The following is a 15,106-nucleotide window of genomic DNA, read 5'->3' as shown; positions in this document are numbered from 1 at the left end:
CATGAAGCATAAACTGGGTGACTGCTTCGCAGAACATCCCGGTTCTGCCCGCAGGAAAAAGGCCCTGACCTGGCGGTTGTCTGCCACTTTAACACATCACCCTGTTCCCTGACCAACATCTCTGTCTCAGGCTTGCAGCAGTGTTCTAGCTCCAGATGAAAGAACAACAACTCATTTTCCACTTGGAGACCTTACAGCCCTCCGGTCTTCAATATCGAGTTCCATAACTTTAGGGCCTGAACTCCCCCATGTCCTTGACCCCTACCACACAAACGACTCCTTGTTATCACCTCGTCGGCTATGACAGACTACGTATTGTTAGCCACTAACAGTCTCCATGAGCAGCTATTCGCCCTCTCACGCGGATCGTTATTCACTCCTACGTCCTTCCTATTGTTCTCTCTCTCTGAGCTGGCGGCAAACACAGCAATGTACATTGGAGACTCTGAGCCAGCTGAAAGTTGCTCAGTGTGAAGTACATTCCACATTGCTCCAAGAATTGCAAGCAGCAAAGCGTTTCCAGAACTTCTGCTTGTCATTCTGTCCCCGGGGCGATGATGTTTGTCTCATCCCCAGGAACTGGACTATCTCCACTGCTCGATAATTAAACCAATTTATTTCTACTTGCACGTTGTTCTGGGGTGGGGTGGGGCGGGGTGTAGGGTGGGGGCGGGTAGAGTCTCTCTCTCTCTCTCTCTCTCACTCTCTGAAACCGTTGGGGTGAGAGGTGTCAGTTGCATTAATGCGGGGAACATGAACAACTTTGATTGTGAACTTTCTCCAAAGGTCTGTTATCTGAGAGATGGAAAGATGCTGTGCTGGAAGGACAGAAAGAAATGGACACCGAGGACTCTTCGCCCAGGTAAATTCACATTGTTGTGCAGCCTTCTTGGTGTTCAGAAATCGTCTTCACGCAGCAATCTTACGGAAAGTCTATAGCAAAGTGGGCATCGCTTTCTTTGTTGCTACCGCGCAGCAGTTAACATCTGAGCCCCAAGTGTCCCAGATGAAGAGAATCCGAGTGAAACCTTCACTCACTGAGAGTCCTCCCCACGGCCCTGAGCTGAGGGACTGCAGGCAGTCCAACACGGAAGGGACGGTTAAAAATGAACCAGTTTTGCTCCCTCAGCCTCTCTGTCCCAGAGACAGGCAGTGGGATGCCATAAACACGTAGCACCATTCTCGAGTAGACACAAGCCGTTCAACCCATCGAATCCACGCCGTTTGCCTGTCTCTCTCTCTCTGAGGTTATTCACAATCGGTGGGATCCGTCCTAATCGTGGGGGAACTGTGTCTGAGTCGTGATGAGGTTTTTGACATGCTTGTCATTCACGTCTGAACCAGGGTAGCGAATTACTGCAGGGAATGGACGAAACCGCAAGACATTTGTTTCAACTTGACCAACTGATTGGCATCGCAGAGAACTGGTTTTGCGATCCAGTTCAGAATAAAAACCGCCGAACAACAGAATGCCACTGAGACCTCTAAAACCACGCACCTTGCATGGAGTGGATTTGGCGAGTGCATCGATATGCTTCACGCCATTCGGGTATGCAGCTGGCAGAAGAGAGCACCGATCCAAAGGAAATCAGCTCGAGGTGACATTGAATAATAGCAGAGGATGGTTTCGATCCATCGACCTCTGGGTTATGGGCCCAGCACGCTCCCGCTGCGCCACTCTGCTGCCACGCTCTGAGCCCTGTCCACAGAGCGATTCAGCTTTTCATCTGGCACGCGGCTCGCACGTTCGAGACTGATGTCAAAGACCTCCGCTGCTGTCGTGTGATATGCTGTTTCGCAGACGTACGGAGGCTGTGTAAATAGAAACGTTTTACTAAATTCCCACATTCTGTTGGTCGAACTGTGATTTCACACTGAATCACAACATGTGTCGCAGCGCAGACGGAGGCCATGCGGCCCACCTTCGCTCTGCTGGTTCTATACTTCAGTCAACGTGTGTCTATTCGTTTCATTCTCTCGCATTCTCAGCGTAAATCTGCACATCTGAACGTGACCACCGAATTCCCTTTTGTGTTCATTGAATCTTCCTCTTTGTCAATGTCCGACAGGGACTTACTGACACTAACCACTCCCTGTACGAAAACGTTCTTCCTCCTGTCATTTTTACTTGTTTTCCTGGTGACCTTAAAATTCTGCCGAATCGTTGTGGACCTTTCAGGTGTGGGAACATTTTCACAACATTATTTCCTGTTTCTAGGTCCCTCATGACTTGGAAAACTTCGGTTCTCCGAGGAGAGCTGTCCCAATTTTCCAATCTACCTTCATTGCTGACATTCCCCAAACACCGCACAGCTCACGTCAACCTGTTCGACACGACATCCAACCATTTCACTTCCCTGTTTTCTGCCTTGTCCGTACTCCAGACAGGCCAACCTCGTTTCACCAAGGTGCTTTTTGAGAAAATTAATCAGGCAGTTTTGCACAAGTCAAGTTTTAGAAAAACCTCGGGCTCGTCCGGGATTTGAACCCGGGACCTCTCGCAACTCATCACAGTACAGCACCCAAAGCGAGAATCATACGCCTAGACCAACGAGCCAGAGAGCCGGCCCGCGATAGATGCCCCACACCGCTTGAGTGACCTGAGACGTGCTCACTATGAAATACATTTGAGATTGCTCTAAGAATTGCTAGCGGCAAAGAGTTTCTCGAACAGCTGCTTCTCATTCAGTCTCCCTGCTGCTGTTTGTCACGTCCCCAGGAACCGGGCTCTCTCCACTGGCAGACAATTCAAACATTTTGTTTTGAAATTTTTCTATGACACCCGAGCGGCCAGTGACAAGCATTACCCTCCTCACCATGGGATACAGAGAACAGGAGAAGACCACGCAGATCTCCACGAGTGTATCAACTCGACTGTGCACATTGGGCCAGTATATCACTGTGAAATATTTATGTCCAAGCCTTTTTCGGAAGCAGATGAGAAGGCGAGGTGCAGAACAGAGCGCAGTTATAAGGGAAAGCTGCTAAAGACGACATTGAGTGAATAGGAGAGAGTGGGTTATGGTCCCAACACGCACCCGTTGTGCCAGGGGTTACACTTCGGGTCCACTCTTCCTTCACTCGCAACACCCACACCCACCTCCCATAGTGCCAAGTCGCTTTCGCCTGAAACTGCCGAATGTGCAACACCTGCCCATTTACCGGCTCCCTCCTGAATATCCAAGGGCTCAAACATACCTCCCAGGTAAAGCAGCACTTTTGCCACAACCTAGTCCACTGCATTCGCTGCTCACAGTGTCGTTTCCCCAATGTAGCATGAAGCATAAACTGGGTGACTGCTTCGCAGAACATCCCGGTTCTGCCCGCAGGAAAAAGGCCCTGACCTGGCGGTTGTCTGCCACTTTAACACATCACCCTGTTCCCTGACCAACATCTCTGTCTCAGGCTTGCAGCAGTGTTCTAGCTCCAGATGAAAGAACAACAACTCATTTTCCACTTGGAGACCTTACAGCCCTCCGGTCTTCAATATCGAGTTCCATAACTTTAGGGCCTGAACTCCCCCATGTCCTTGACCCCTACCACACAAACGACTCCTTGTTATCACCTCGTCGGCTATGACAGACTACGTATGTTAGCCACTAACAGTCTCCATGAGCAGCTATTCGCCCTCTCACGCGGATCGTTATTCACTCCTACGTCCTTCCTATTGTTCTCTCTCTCTGAGCTGGCGGCAAACACAGCAATGTACATTGGAGACTCTGAGCCAGCTGAAAGTTGCTCAGTGTGAAGTACATTCCACATTGCTCCAAGAATTGCAAGCAGCAAAGCGTTTCCAGAACTTCTGCTTGTCATTCTGTCCCCGGGGCGATGATGTTTGTCTCATCCCCAGGAACTGGACTATCTCCACTGCTCGATAATTAAACCAATTTATTTCTACTTGCACGTTGTTCTGGGGTGGGGTGGGGCGTGGTGTAGGGTGGGGGCGGGTAGAGTCCTCTCTCTCTCTCTCTCACTCTCTGAAACCGTTGGGGTGAGAGGTGTCAGTTGCATTAATGCGGGGAACATGAACAACTTTGATTGTGAACTTTCTCCAAAGGTCTGTTATCTGAGAGATGGAAAGATGCTGTGCTGGAAGGACAGAAAGAAATGGACACCGAGGACTCTTCGCCCAGGTAAATTCACATTGTTGTGCAGCCTTCTTGGTGTTCAGAAATCGTCTTCACGCAGCAATCTTACGGAAAGTCTATAGCAAAGTGGGCATCGCTTTCTTTGTTGCTACCGCGCAGCAGTTAACATCTGAGCCCCAAGTGTCCCAGATGAAGAGAATCCGAGTGAAACCTTCACTCACTGAGAGTCCTCCCCACGGCCCTGAGCTGAGGGACTGCAGGCAGTCCAACACGGAAGGGACGGTTAAAAATGAACCAGTTTTGCTCCCTCAGCCTCTCTGTCCCAGAGACAGGCAGTGGGATGCCATAAACACGTAGCACCATTCTCGAGTAGACACAAGCCGTTCAACCCATCGAATCCACGCCGTTTGCCTGTCTCTCTCTCTCTCTGAGGTTATTCACAATCGGTGGGATCCGTCCTAATCGTGGGGGAACTGTGTCTGAGTCGTGATGAGGTTTTGACATGCTTGTCATTCACGTCTGAACCAGGGTAGCGAATTACTGCAGGGAATGGACGAAACCGCAAGACATTTGTTTCAACTTGACCAACTGATTGGCATCGCAGAGAACTGGTTTTGCGATCCAGTTCAGAATAAAAACCGCCGAACAACAGAATGCCACTGAGACCTCTAAAACCACGCACCTTGCATGGAGTGGATTTGGCGAGTGCATCGATATGCTTCACGCCATTCGGGTATGCAGCTGGCAGAAGAGAGCACCGATCCAAAGGAAATCAGCTCGAGGTGACATTGAATAATAGCAGAGGATGGTTTCGATCCATCGACCTCTGGGTTATGGGCCCAGCACGCTCCCGCTGCGCCACTCTGCTGCCACGCTCTGAGCCCTGTCCACAGAGCGATTCAGCTTTTCATCTGGCACGCGGCTCGCACGTTCGAGACTGATGTCAAAGACCTCCGCTGCTGTCGTGTGATATGCTGTTTCGCAGACGTACGGAGGCTGTGTAAATAGAAACGTTTTTACTAAATTCCCACATTCTGTTGGTCGAACTGTGATTTCACACTGAATGTGTGAAATCACATGTGTCGCAGCGCAGACGGAGGCCATGCGGCCCACCTTCGCTCTGCTGGTTCTATACTTCAGTCAACGTGTGTCTATTCGTTTCATTCTCTCGCATTCTCAGCGTAAATCTGCACATCTGAACGTGACCACCGAATTCCCTTTTGTGTTCATTGAATCTTCCTCTTTGTCAATGTCCGACAGGGACTTACTGACACTAACCACTCCCTGTACGAAAACGTTCTTCCTCCTGTCATTTTTACTTGTTTTCCTGGTGACCTTAAAATTCTGCCGAATCGTTGTGGACCTTTCAGGTGTGGGAACATTTTCACAACATTATTTCCTGTTTCTAGGTCCCTCATGACTTGGAAAACTTCGGTTCTCCGAGGAGAGCTGTCCCAATTTTCCAATCTACCTTCATTGCTGACATTCCCCAAACACCGCACAGCTCACGTCAACCTGTTCGACACGACATCCAACCATTTCACTTCCCTGTTTTCTGCCTTGTCCGTACTCCAGACAGGCCAACCTCGTTTCACCAAGGTGCTTTTTGAGAAAATTAATCAGGCAGTTTTGCACAAGTCAAGTTTTAGAAAAACCTCGGGCTCGTCCGGGATTTGAACCCGGGACCTCTCGCAACTCATCACAGTAAGGCACCCAAAGCGAGAATCATACGCCTAGACCAACGAGCCAGAGAGCCGGCCCGCGATAGATGCCCCACACCGCTTGAGTGACCTGAGACGTGCTCACTATGAAATACATTTGAGATTGCTCTAAGAATTGCTAGCGGCAAAGAGTTTCTCGAACAGCTGCTTCTCATTCAGTCTCCCTGCTGCTGTTTGTCACGTCCCCAGGAACCGGGCTCTCTCCACTGGCAGACAATTCAAACATTTTGTTTTGAAATTTTTCTATGACACCCGAGCGGCCAGTGACAAGCATTACCCTCCTCACCATGGGATACAGAGAACAGGAGAAGACCACGCAGATCTCCACGAGTGTATCAACTCGACTGTGCACATTGGGCCAGTATATCACTGTGAAATATTTATGTCCAAGCCTTTTTTCGGAAGCAGATGAGAAGGCGAGGTGCAGAACAGAGCGCAGTTATAAGGAAAGCTGCTAAAGACGACATTGAGTGAATAGGAGAGAGTGGGTTATGGTCCCAACACGCACCCGTTGTGCCAGGGGTTACACTTCGGGTCCACTCTTCCTTCACTCGCAACACCCCACACCCACCTCCCATAGTGCCAAGTCGCTTTCGCCTGAAACTGCCGAATGTGCAACACCTGCCCATTTACCGGCTCCCTCCTGAATATCCAAGGGCTCAAACATACCTGCCAGGTAAAGCAGCACTTTTGCCACAACCTAGTCCACTGCATTCGCTGCTCACAGTGTCGTTTCCCCAATGTAGCATGAAGCATAAACTGGGTGACTGCTTCGCAGAACATCCCGGTTCTGCCCGCAGGAAAAAGGCCCTGACCTGGCGGTTGTCTGCCACTTTAACACATCACCCTGTTCCCTGACCAACATCTCTGTCTCAGGCTTGCAGCAGTGTTCTAGCTCCAGATGAAAGAACAACAACTCATTTTCCACTTGGAGACCTTACAGCCCTCCGGTCTTCAATATCGAGTTCCATAACTTTAGGGCCTGAACTCCCCCATGTCCTTGACCCCTACCACACAAACGACTCCTTGTTATCACCTCGTCGGCTATGACAGACTACGTATTGTTAGCCACTAACAGTCTCCATGAGCAGCTATTCGCCCTCTCACGCGGATCGTTATTCACTCCTACGTCCTTCCTATTGTTCTCTCTCTCTGAGCTGGCGGCAAACACAGCAATGTACATTGGAGACTCTGAGCCAGCTGAAAGTTGCTCAGTGTGAAGTACATTCCACATTGCTCCAAGAATTGCAAGCAGCAAAGCGTTTCCAGAACTTCTGCTTGTCATTCTGTCCCCGGGGCGATGATGTTTGTCTCATCCCCAGGAACTGGACTATCTCCACTGCTCGATAATTAAACCAATTTATTTCTACTTGCACGTTGTTCTGGGGTGGGGTGGGGCGGGTGTAGGGTGGGGGCGGGTAGAGTCTCTCTCTCTCTCTCTCTCTCTCACTCTCTGAAACCGTTGGGGTGAGAGGTGTCAGTTGCATTAATGCGGGGAACATGAACAACTTTGATTGTGAACTTTCTCCAAAGGTCTGTTATCTGAGAGATGGAAAGATGCTGTGCTGGAAGGACAGAAAGAAATGGACACCGAGGACTCTTCGCCCAGGTAAATTCACATTGTTGTGCAGCCTTCTTGGTGTTCAGAAATCGTCTTCACGCAGCAATCTTACGGAAAGTCTATAGCAAAGTGGGCATCGCTTTCTTTGTTGCTACCGCGCAGCAGTTAACATCTGAGCCCCAAGTGTCCCAGATGAAGAGAATCCGAGTGAAACCTTCACTCACTGAGAGTCCTCCCCACGGCCCTGAGCTGAGGGACTGCAGGCAGTCCAACACGGAAGGGACGGTTAAAAATGAACCAGTTTTGCTCCCTCAGCCTCTCTGTCCCAGAGACAGGCAGTGGGATGCCATAAACACGTAGCACCATTCTCGAGTAGACACAAGCCGTTCAACCCATCGAATCCACGCCGATTGCCTGTCTCTCTCTCTCTCTGAGGTTATTCACAATCGGTGGGATCCGTCCTAATCGTGGGGGAACTGTGTCTGAGTCGTGATGAGGTTTTTGACATGCTTGTCATTCACGTCTGAACCAGGGTAGCGAATTACTGCAGGGAATGGACGAAACCGCAAGACATTTGTTTCAACTTGACCAACTGATTGGCATCGCAGAGAACTGGTTTTGCGATCCAGTTCAGAATAAAAACCGCCGAACAACAGAATGCCACTGAGACCTCTAAAACCACGCACCTTGCATGGAGTGGATTTGGCGAGTGCATCGATATGCTTCACGCCATTCGGGTATGCAGCTGGCAGAAGAGAGCACCGATCCAAAGGAAATCAGCTCGAGGTGACATTGAATAATAGCAGAGGATGGTTTCGATCCATCGACCTCTGGGTTATGGGCCCAGCACGCTCCCGCTGCGCCACTCTGCTGCCACGCTCTGAGCCCTGTCCACAGAGCGATTCAGCTTTTCATCTGGCACGCGGCTCGCACGTTCGAGACTGATGTCAAAGACCTCCGCTGCTGTCGTGTGATATGCTGTTTCGCAGACGTACGGAGGCTGTGTAAATAGAAACGTTTTTACTAAATTCCCACATTCTGTTGGTCGAACTGTGATTTCACACTGAATCAAAACATGTGTCGCAGCGCAGACGGAGGCCATGCGGCCCACCTTCGCTCTGCTGGTTCTATACTTCAGTCAACGTGTGTCTATTCGTTTCATTCTCTCGCATTCTCAGCGTAAATCTGCACATCTGAACGTGACCACCGAATTCCCTTTTGTGTTCATTGAATCTTCCTCTTTGTCAATGTCCGACAGGGACTTACTGACACTAACCACTCCCTGTACGAAAACGTTCTTCCTCCTGTCATTTTACTTGTTTTCCTGGTGACCTTAAAATTCTGCCGAATCGTTGTGGACCTTTCAGGTGTGGGAACATTTTCACAACATTATTTCCTGTTTCTAGGTCCCTCATGACTTGGAAAACTTCGGTTCTCCGAGGAGAGCTGTCCCAATTTTCCAATCTACCTTCATTGCTGACATTCCCCAAACACCGCACAGCTCACGTCAACCTGTTCGACACGACATCCAACCATTTCACTTCCCTGTTTTCTGCCTTGTCCGTACTCCAGACAGGCCAACCTCGTTTCACCAAGGTGCTTTTTGAGAAAATTAATCAGGCAGTTTTGCACAAGTCAAGTTTTAGAAAAACCTCGGGCTCGTCCGGGATTTGAACCCGGGACCTCTCGCAACTCATCACAGTAAGGCACCCAAAGCGAGAATCATACGCCTAGACCAACGAGCCAGAGAGCCGGCCCGCGATAGATGCCCCACACCGCTTGAGTGACCTGAGACGTGCTCACTATGAAATACATTTGAGATTGCTCTAAGAATTGCTAGCGGCAAAGAGTTTCCCGAACAGCTGCTTCTCATTCAGTCTCCCTGCTGCTGTTTGTCACGTCCCCAGGAACCGGGCTCTCTCCACTGGCAGACAATTCAAACATTTTGTTTTGAAATTTTTCTATGACACCCGAGCGGCCAGTGACAAGCATTACCCTCCTCACCATGGGATACAGAGAACAGGAGAAGACCACGCAGATCTCCACGAGTGTATCAACTCGACTGTGCACATTGGGCCAGTATATCACTGTGAAATATTTATGTCCAAGCCTTTTTTCGGAAGCAGATGAGAAGGCGAGGTGCAGAACAGAGCGCAGTTATAAGGGAAAGCTGCTAAAGACGACATTGAGTGAATAGGAGAGAGTGGGTTATGGTCCCAACACGCACCCGTTGTGCCAGGGGTTACACTTCGGGTCCACTCTTCCTTCACTCGCAACACCCCACACCCACCTCCCATAGTGCCAAGTCGCTTTCGCCTGAAACTGCCGAATGTGCAACACCTGCCCATTTACCGGCTCCCTCCTGAATATCCAAGGGCTCAAACATACCTCCCAGGTGAAGCAGCACTTTTGCCACAACCTAGTCCACTGCATTCGCTGCTCACAGTGTCGTTTCCCCAATGTAGCATGAAGCATAAACTGGGTGACTGCTTCGCAGAACATCCCGGTTCTGCCCGCAGGAAAAAGGCCCTGACCTGGCGGTTGTCTGCCACTTTAACACATCACCCTGTTCCCTGACCAACATCTCTGTCTCAGGCTTGCAGCAGTGTTCTAGCTCCAGATGAAAGAACAACAACTCATTTTCCACTTGGAGACCTTACAGCCCTCCGGTCTTCAATATCGAGTTCCATAACTTTAGGGCCTGAACTCCCCCATGTCCTTGACCCCTACCACACAAACGACTCCTTGTTATCACCTCGTCGGCTATGACAGACTACGTATTGTTAGCCACTAACAGTCTCCATGAGCAGCTATTCGCCCTCTCACGCGGATCGTTATTCACTCCTACGTCCTTCCTATTGTTCTCTCTCTCTGAGCTGGCGGCAAACACAGCAATGTACATTGGAGACTCTGAGCCAGCTGAAAGTTGCTCAGTGTGAAGTACATTCCACATTGCTCCAAGAATTGCAAGCAGCAAAGCGTTTCCAGAACTTCTGCTTGTCATTCTGTCCCCGGGGCGATGATGTTTGTCTCATCCCCAGGAACTGGACTATCTCCACTGCTCGATAATTAAACCAATTTATTTCTACTTGCACGTTGTTCTGGGGTGGGGTGGGGCGTGGTGTAGGGTGGGGGCGGGTAGAGTCTCTCTCTCTCTCTCTCTCTCTCTCTCTCTGAAACCGTTGGGGTGAGAGGTGTCAGTTGCATTAATGCGGGGAACATGAACAACTTTGATTGTGAACTTTCTCCAAAGGTCTGTTATCTGAGAGATGGAAAGATGCTGTGCTGGAAGGACAGAAAGAAATGGACACCGAGGACTCTTCGCCCAGGTAAATTCACATTGTTGTGCAGCCTTCTTGGTGTTCAGAAATCGTCTTCACGCAGCAATCTTACGGAAAGTCTATAGCAAAGTGGGCATCGCTTTCTTTGTTGCTACCGCGCAGCAGTTAACATCTGAGCCCCAAGTGTCCCAGATGAAGAGAATCCGAGTGAAACCTTCACTCACTGAGAGTCCTCCCCACGGCCCTGAGCTGAGGGACTGCAGGCAGTCCAACACGGAAGGGACGGTTAAAAATGAACCAGTTTTGCTCCCTCAGCCTCTCTGTCCCAGAGACAGGCAGTGGGATGCCATAAACACGTAGCACCATTCTCGAGTAGACACAAGCCGTTCAACCCATCGAATCCACGCCGTTTGCCTGTCTCTCTCTCTCTCTGAGGTTATTCACAATCGGTGGGATCCGTCCTAATCGTGGGGAACTGTGTCTGAGTCGTGATGAGGTTTTTGACATGCTTGTCATTCACGTCTGAACCAGGGTAGCGAATTACTGCAGGGAATGGACGAAACCGCAAGACATTTGTTTCAACTTGACCAACTGATTGGCATCGCAGAGAACTGGTTTTGCGATCCAGTTCAGAATAAAAACCGCCGAACAACAGAATGCCACTGAGACCTCTAAAACCACGCACCTTGCATGGAGTGGATTTGGCGAGTGCATCGATATGCTTCACGCCATTCGGGTATGCAGCTGGCAGAAGAGAGCACCGATCCAAAGGAAATCAGCTCGAGGTGACATTGAATAATAGCAGAGGATGGTTTCGATCCATCGACCTCTGGGTTATGGGCCCAGCACGCTCCCGCTGCGCCACTCTGCTGCCACGCTCTGAGCCCTGTCCACAGAGCGATTCAGCTTTTCATCTGGCACGCGGCTCGCACGTTCGAGACTGATGTCAAAGACCTCCGCTGCTGTCGTGTGATATGCTGTTTCGCAGACGTACGGAGGCTGTGTAAATAGAAACGTTTTTACTAAATTCCCACATTCTGTTGGTCGAACTGTGATTTCACACTGAATCAAAACATGTGTCGCAGCGCAGACGGAGGCCATGCGGCCCACCTTCGCTCTGCTGGTTCTATACTTCAGTCAACGTGTGTCTATTCGTTTCATTCTCTCGCATTCTCAGCGTAAATCTGCACATCTGAACGTGACCACCGAATTCCCTTTTGTGTTCATTGAATCTTCCTCTTTGTCAATGTCCGACAGGGACTTACTGACACTAACCACTCCCTGTACGAAAACGTTCTTCCTCCTGTCATTTTTACTTGTTTTCCTGGTGACCTTAAAATTCTGCCGAATCGTTGTGGACCTTTCAGGTGTGGGAACATTTTCACAACATTATTTCCTGTTTCTAGGTCCCTCATGACTTGGAAAACTTCGGTTCTCCGAGGAGAGCTGTCCCAATTTTCCAATCTACCTTCATTGCTGACATTCCCCAAACACCGCACAGCTCACGTCAACCTGTTCGACACGACATCCAACCATTTCACTTCCCTGTTTTCTGCCTTGTCCGTACTCCAGACAGGCCAACCTCGTTTCACCAAGGTGCTTTTTGAGAAAATTAATCAGGCAGTTTTGCACAAGTCAAGTTTTAGAAAAACCTCGGGCTCGTCCGGGATTTGAACCCGGGACCTCTCGCAACTCATCACAGTACAGCACCCAAAGCGAGAATCATACGCCTAGACCAACGAGCCAGAGAGCCGGCCCGCGATAGATGCCCCACACCGCTTGAGTGACCTGAGACGTGCTCACTATGAAATACATTTGAGATTGCTCTAAGAATTGCTAGCGGCAAAGAGTTTCTCGAACAGCTGCTTCTCATTCAGTCTCCCTGCTGCTGTTTGTCACGTCCCCAGGAACCGGGCTCTCTCCACTGGCAGACAATTCAAACATTTTGTTTTGAAATTTTTCTATGACACCCGAGCGGCCAGTGACAAGCATTACCCTCCTCACCATGGGATACAGAGAACAGGAGAAGACCACGCAGATCTCCACGAGTGTATCAACTCGACTGTGCACATTGGGCCAGTATATCACTGTGAAATATTTATGTCCAAGCCTTTTTTCGGAAGCAGATGAGAAGGCGAGGTGCAGAACAGAGCGCAGTTATAAGGGAAAGCTGCTAAAGACGACATTGAGTGAATAGGAGAGAGTGGGTTATGGTCCCAACACGCACCCGTTGTGCCAGGGGTTACACTTCGGGTCCACTCTTCCTTCACTCGCAACACCCCACACCCACCTCCCATAGTGCCAAGTCGCTTTCGCCTGAAACTGCCGAATGTGCAACACCTGCCCATTTACCGGCTCCCTCCTGAATATCCAAGGGCTCAAACATACCTGCCAGGTAAAGCAGCACTTTTGCCACAACCTAGTCCACTGCATTCGCTGCTCACAGTGTCGTTTCCCCAATGTAGCATGAAGCATAAACTGGGTGACTGCTTCGCAGAACATCCCGGTTCTGCCCGCAGGAAAAAGGCCCTGACCTGGCGGTTGTCTGCCACTTTAACACATCACCCTGTTCCCTGACCAACATCTCTGTCTCAGGCTTGCAGCAGTGTTCTAGCTCCAGATGAAAGAACAACAACTCATTTTCCACTTGGAGACCTTACAGCCCTCCGGTCTTCAATATCGAGTTCCATAACTTTAGGGCCTGAACTCCCCCATGTCCTTGACCCCTACCACACAAACGACTCCTTGTTATCACCTCGTCGGCTATGACAGACTACGTATTGTTAGCCACTAACAGTCTCCATGAGCAGCTATTCGCCCTCTCACGCGGATCGTTATTCACTCCTACGTCCTTCCTATTGTTCTCTCTCTCTGAGCTGGCGGCAAACACAGCAATGTACATTGGAGACTCTGAGCCAGCTGAAAGTTGCTCAGTGTGAAGTACATTCCACATTGCTCCAAGAATTGCAAGCAGCAAAGCGTTTCCAGAACTTCTGCTTGTCATTCTGTCCCCGGGGCGATGATGTTTGTCTCATCCCCAGGAACTGGACTATCTCCACTGCTCGATAATTAAACCAATTTATTTCTACTTGCACGTTGTTCTGGGGTGGGGTGGGGCGTGGTGTAGGGTGGGGGCGGGTAGAGTCTCTCTCTCACTCTCTGAAACCGTTGGGGTGAGAGATGTCAGTTGCATTAATGCGGGGAACATGAACAACTTTGATTGTGAACTTTCTCCAAAGGTCTGTTATCTGAGAGATGGAAAGATGCTGTGCTGGAAGGACAGAAAGAAATGGACACCGAGGACTCTTCGCCCAGGTAAATTCACATTGTTGTGCAGCCTTCTTGGTGTTCAGAAATCGTCTTCACGCAGCAATCTTACGGAAAGTCTATAGCAAAGTGGGCATCGCTTTCTTTGTTGCTACCGCGCAGCAGTTAACATCTGAGCCCCAAGTGTCCCAGATGAAGAGAATCCGAGTGAAACCTTCACTCACTGAGAGTCCTCCCCACGGCCCTGAGCTGAGGGACTGCAGGCAGTCCAACACGGAAGGGACGGTTAAAAATGAACCAGTTTTGCTCCCTCAGCCTCTCTGTCCCAGAGACAGGCAGTGGGATGGCATAAACACGTAGCACCATTCTCGAGTAGACACAAGCCGTTCAACCCATCGAATCCACGCCGTTTGCCTGTCTCTCTCTCTCTCTGAGGTTATTCACAATCGGTGGGATCCGTCCTAATCGTGGGGGAACTGTGTCTGAGTCGTGATGAGGTTTTTGACATGCTTGTCATTCACGTCTGAACCAGGGTAGCGAATTACTGCAGGGAATGGACGAAACCGCAAGACATTTGTTTCAACTTGACTAACTGATTGGCATCGCAGAGAACTGGTTTTGCGATCCAGTTCAGAATAAAAACCGCCGAACAACAGAATGCCACTGAGACCTCTAAAACCACGAACCTTGCATGGAGTGGATTTGCCATTCGGGTATGCAGCTGGCAGAAGAGAGCACCGATCCAAAGGAAATCAGCTCGAGGTGACATTGAATAATAGCAGAGGATGGTTTCGATGCATCAACCTCTGGGTTATGGGCCCAGCACGCTCCCGCTGCGCCACTCTGCTGCCACGCTCTGAGTCCTGTCCACAGAGCGATTCAGCTTTTCATCTGGCACGCGGCTCGCACGTTCGAGACTGATGTCAAAGACCTCCGCTGCTGTCGTGTGATATGCTGTTTCGCAGACGTACGGAGGCTGTGTAAATAGAAACGTTTTTCCTAAATTCCCACATTCTGTTGGTCGAACTGTGATTTCACACTGAATCAAAACATGTGTCGCAGCGCAGACGGAGGCCATGCGGCCCACCTTCGCTCTGCTGGTTCTATACTTCAGTCAACGTGTGTCTATTCGTTTCATTCTCTCGCATTCTCAGCGTAAATCTGCACATCTGAACGTGACCACCGAAT

The 15,106-nt window shown here is 49.9% G+C and overlaps 4 non-coding genes across 4 annotated transcripts; all 4 read right to left on the bottom strand.

The window, feature by feature from the left end:
• Positions 1 to 1,612: 1,612 nt before the first annotated feature.
• On the bottom strand, positions 1,613 to 1,684 carry trnam-cau (transfer RNA methionine (anticodon CAU)). Its single transcript has one exon. It is a non-coding gene; the product is annotated as a tRNA-Met (tRNA).
• Positions 1,685 to 4,884: 3,200 nt separating this feature from the next.
• trnam-cau (transfer RNA methionine (anticodon CAU)) lies at positions 4,885 to 4,956 on the bottom strand. The gene has a single exon. It is a non-coding gene; the product is annotated as a tRNA-Met (tRNA).
• A 3,214-nt stretch (positions 4,957 to 8,170) lies between these two features.
• Positions 8,171 to 8,242, bottom strand: trnam-cau (transfer RNA methionine (anticodon CAU)). Its single transcript has one exon. It is a non-coding gene; the product is annotated as a tRNA-Met (tRNA).
• A 3,208-nt stretch (positions 8,243 to 11,450) lies between these two features.
• trnam-cau (transfer RNA methionine (anticodon CAU)) lies at positions 11,451 to 11,522 on the bottom strand. Its single transcript has one exon. It is a non-coding gene; the product is annotated as a tRNA-Met (tRNA).
• Between the last annotated feature and the right edge of the window lie 3,584 nt (positions 11,523 to 15,106).

The sequence above is a fragment of the Hemiscyllium ocellatum genome, assembly GCF_020745735.1.
Source record: "Hemiscyllium ocellatum isolate sHemOce1 chromosome 27 unlocalized genomic scaffold, sHemOce1.pat.X.cur. SUPER_27_unloc_5, whole genome shotgun sequence".
Taxonomy (NCBI): Eukaryota; Metazoa; Chordata; class Chondrichthyes; order Orectolobiformes; family Hemiscylliidae; genus Hemiscyllium; species Hemiscyllium ocellatum.
This window is presented reverse-complemented; position numbering and strand designations above follow the sequence as displayed.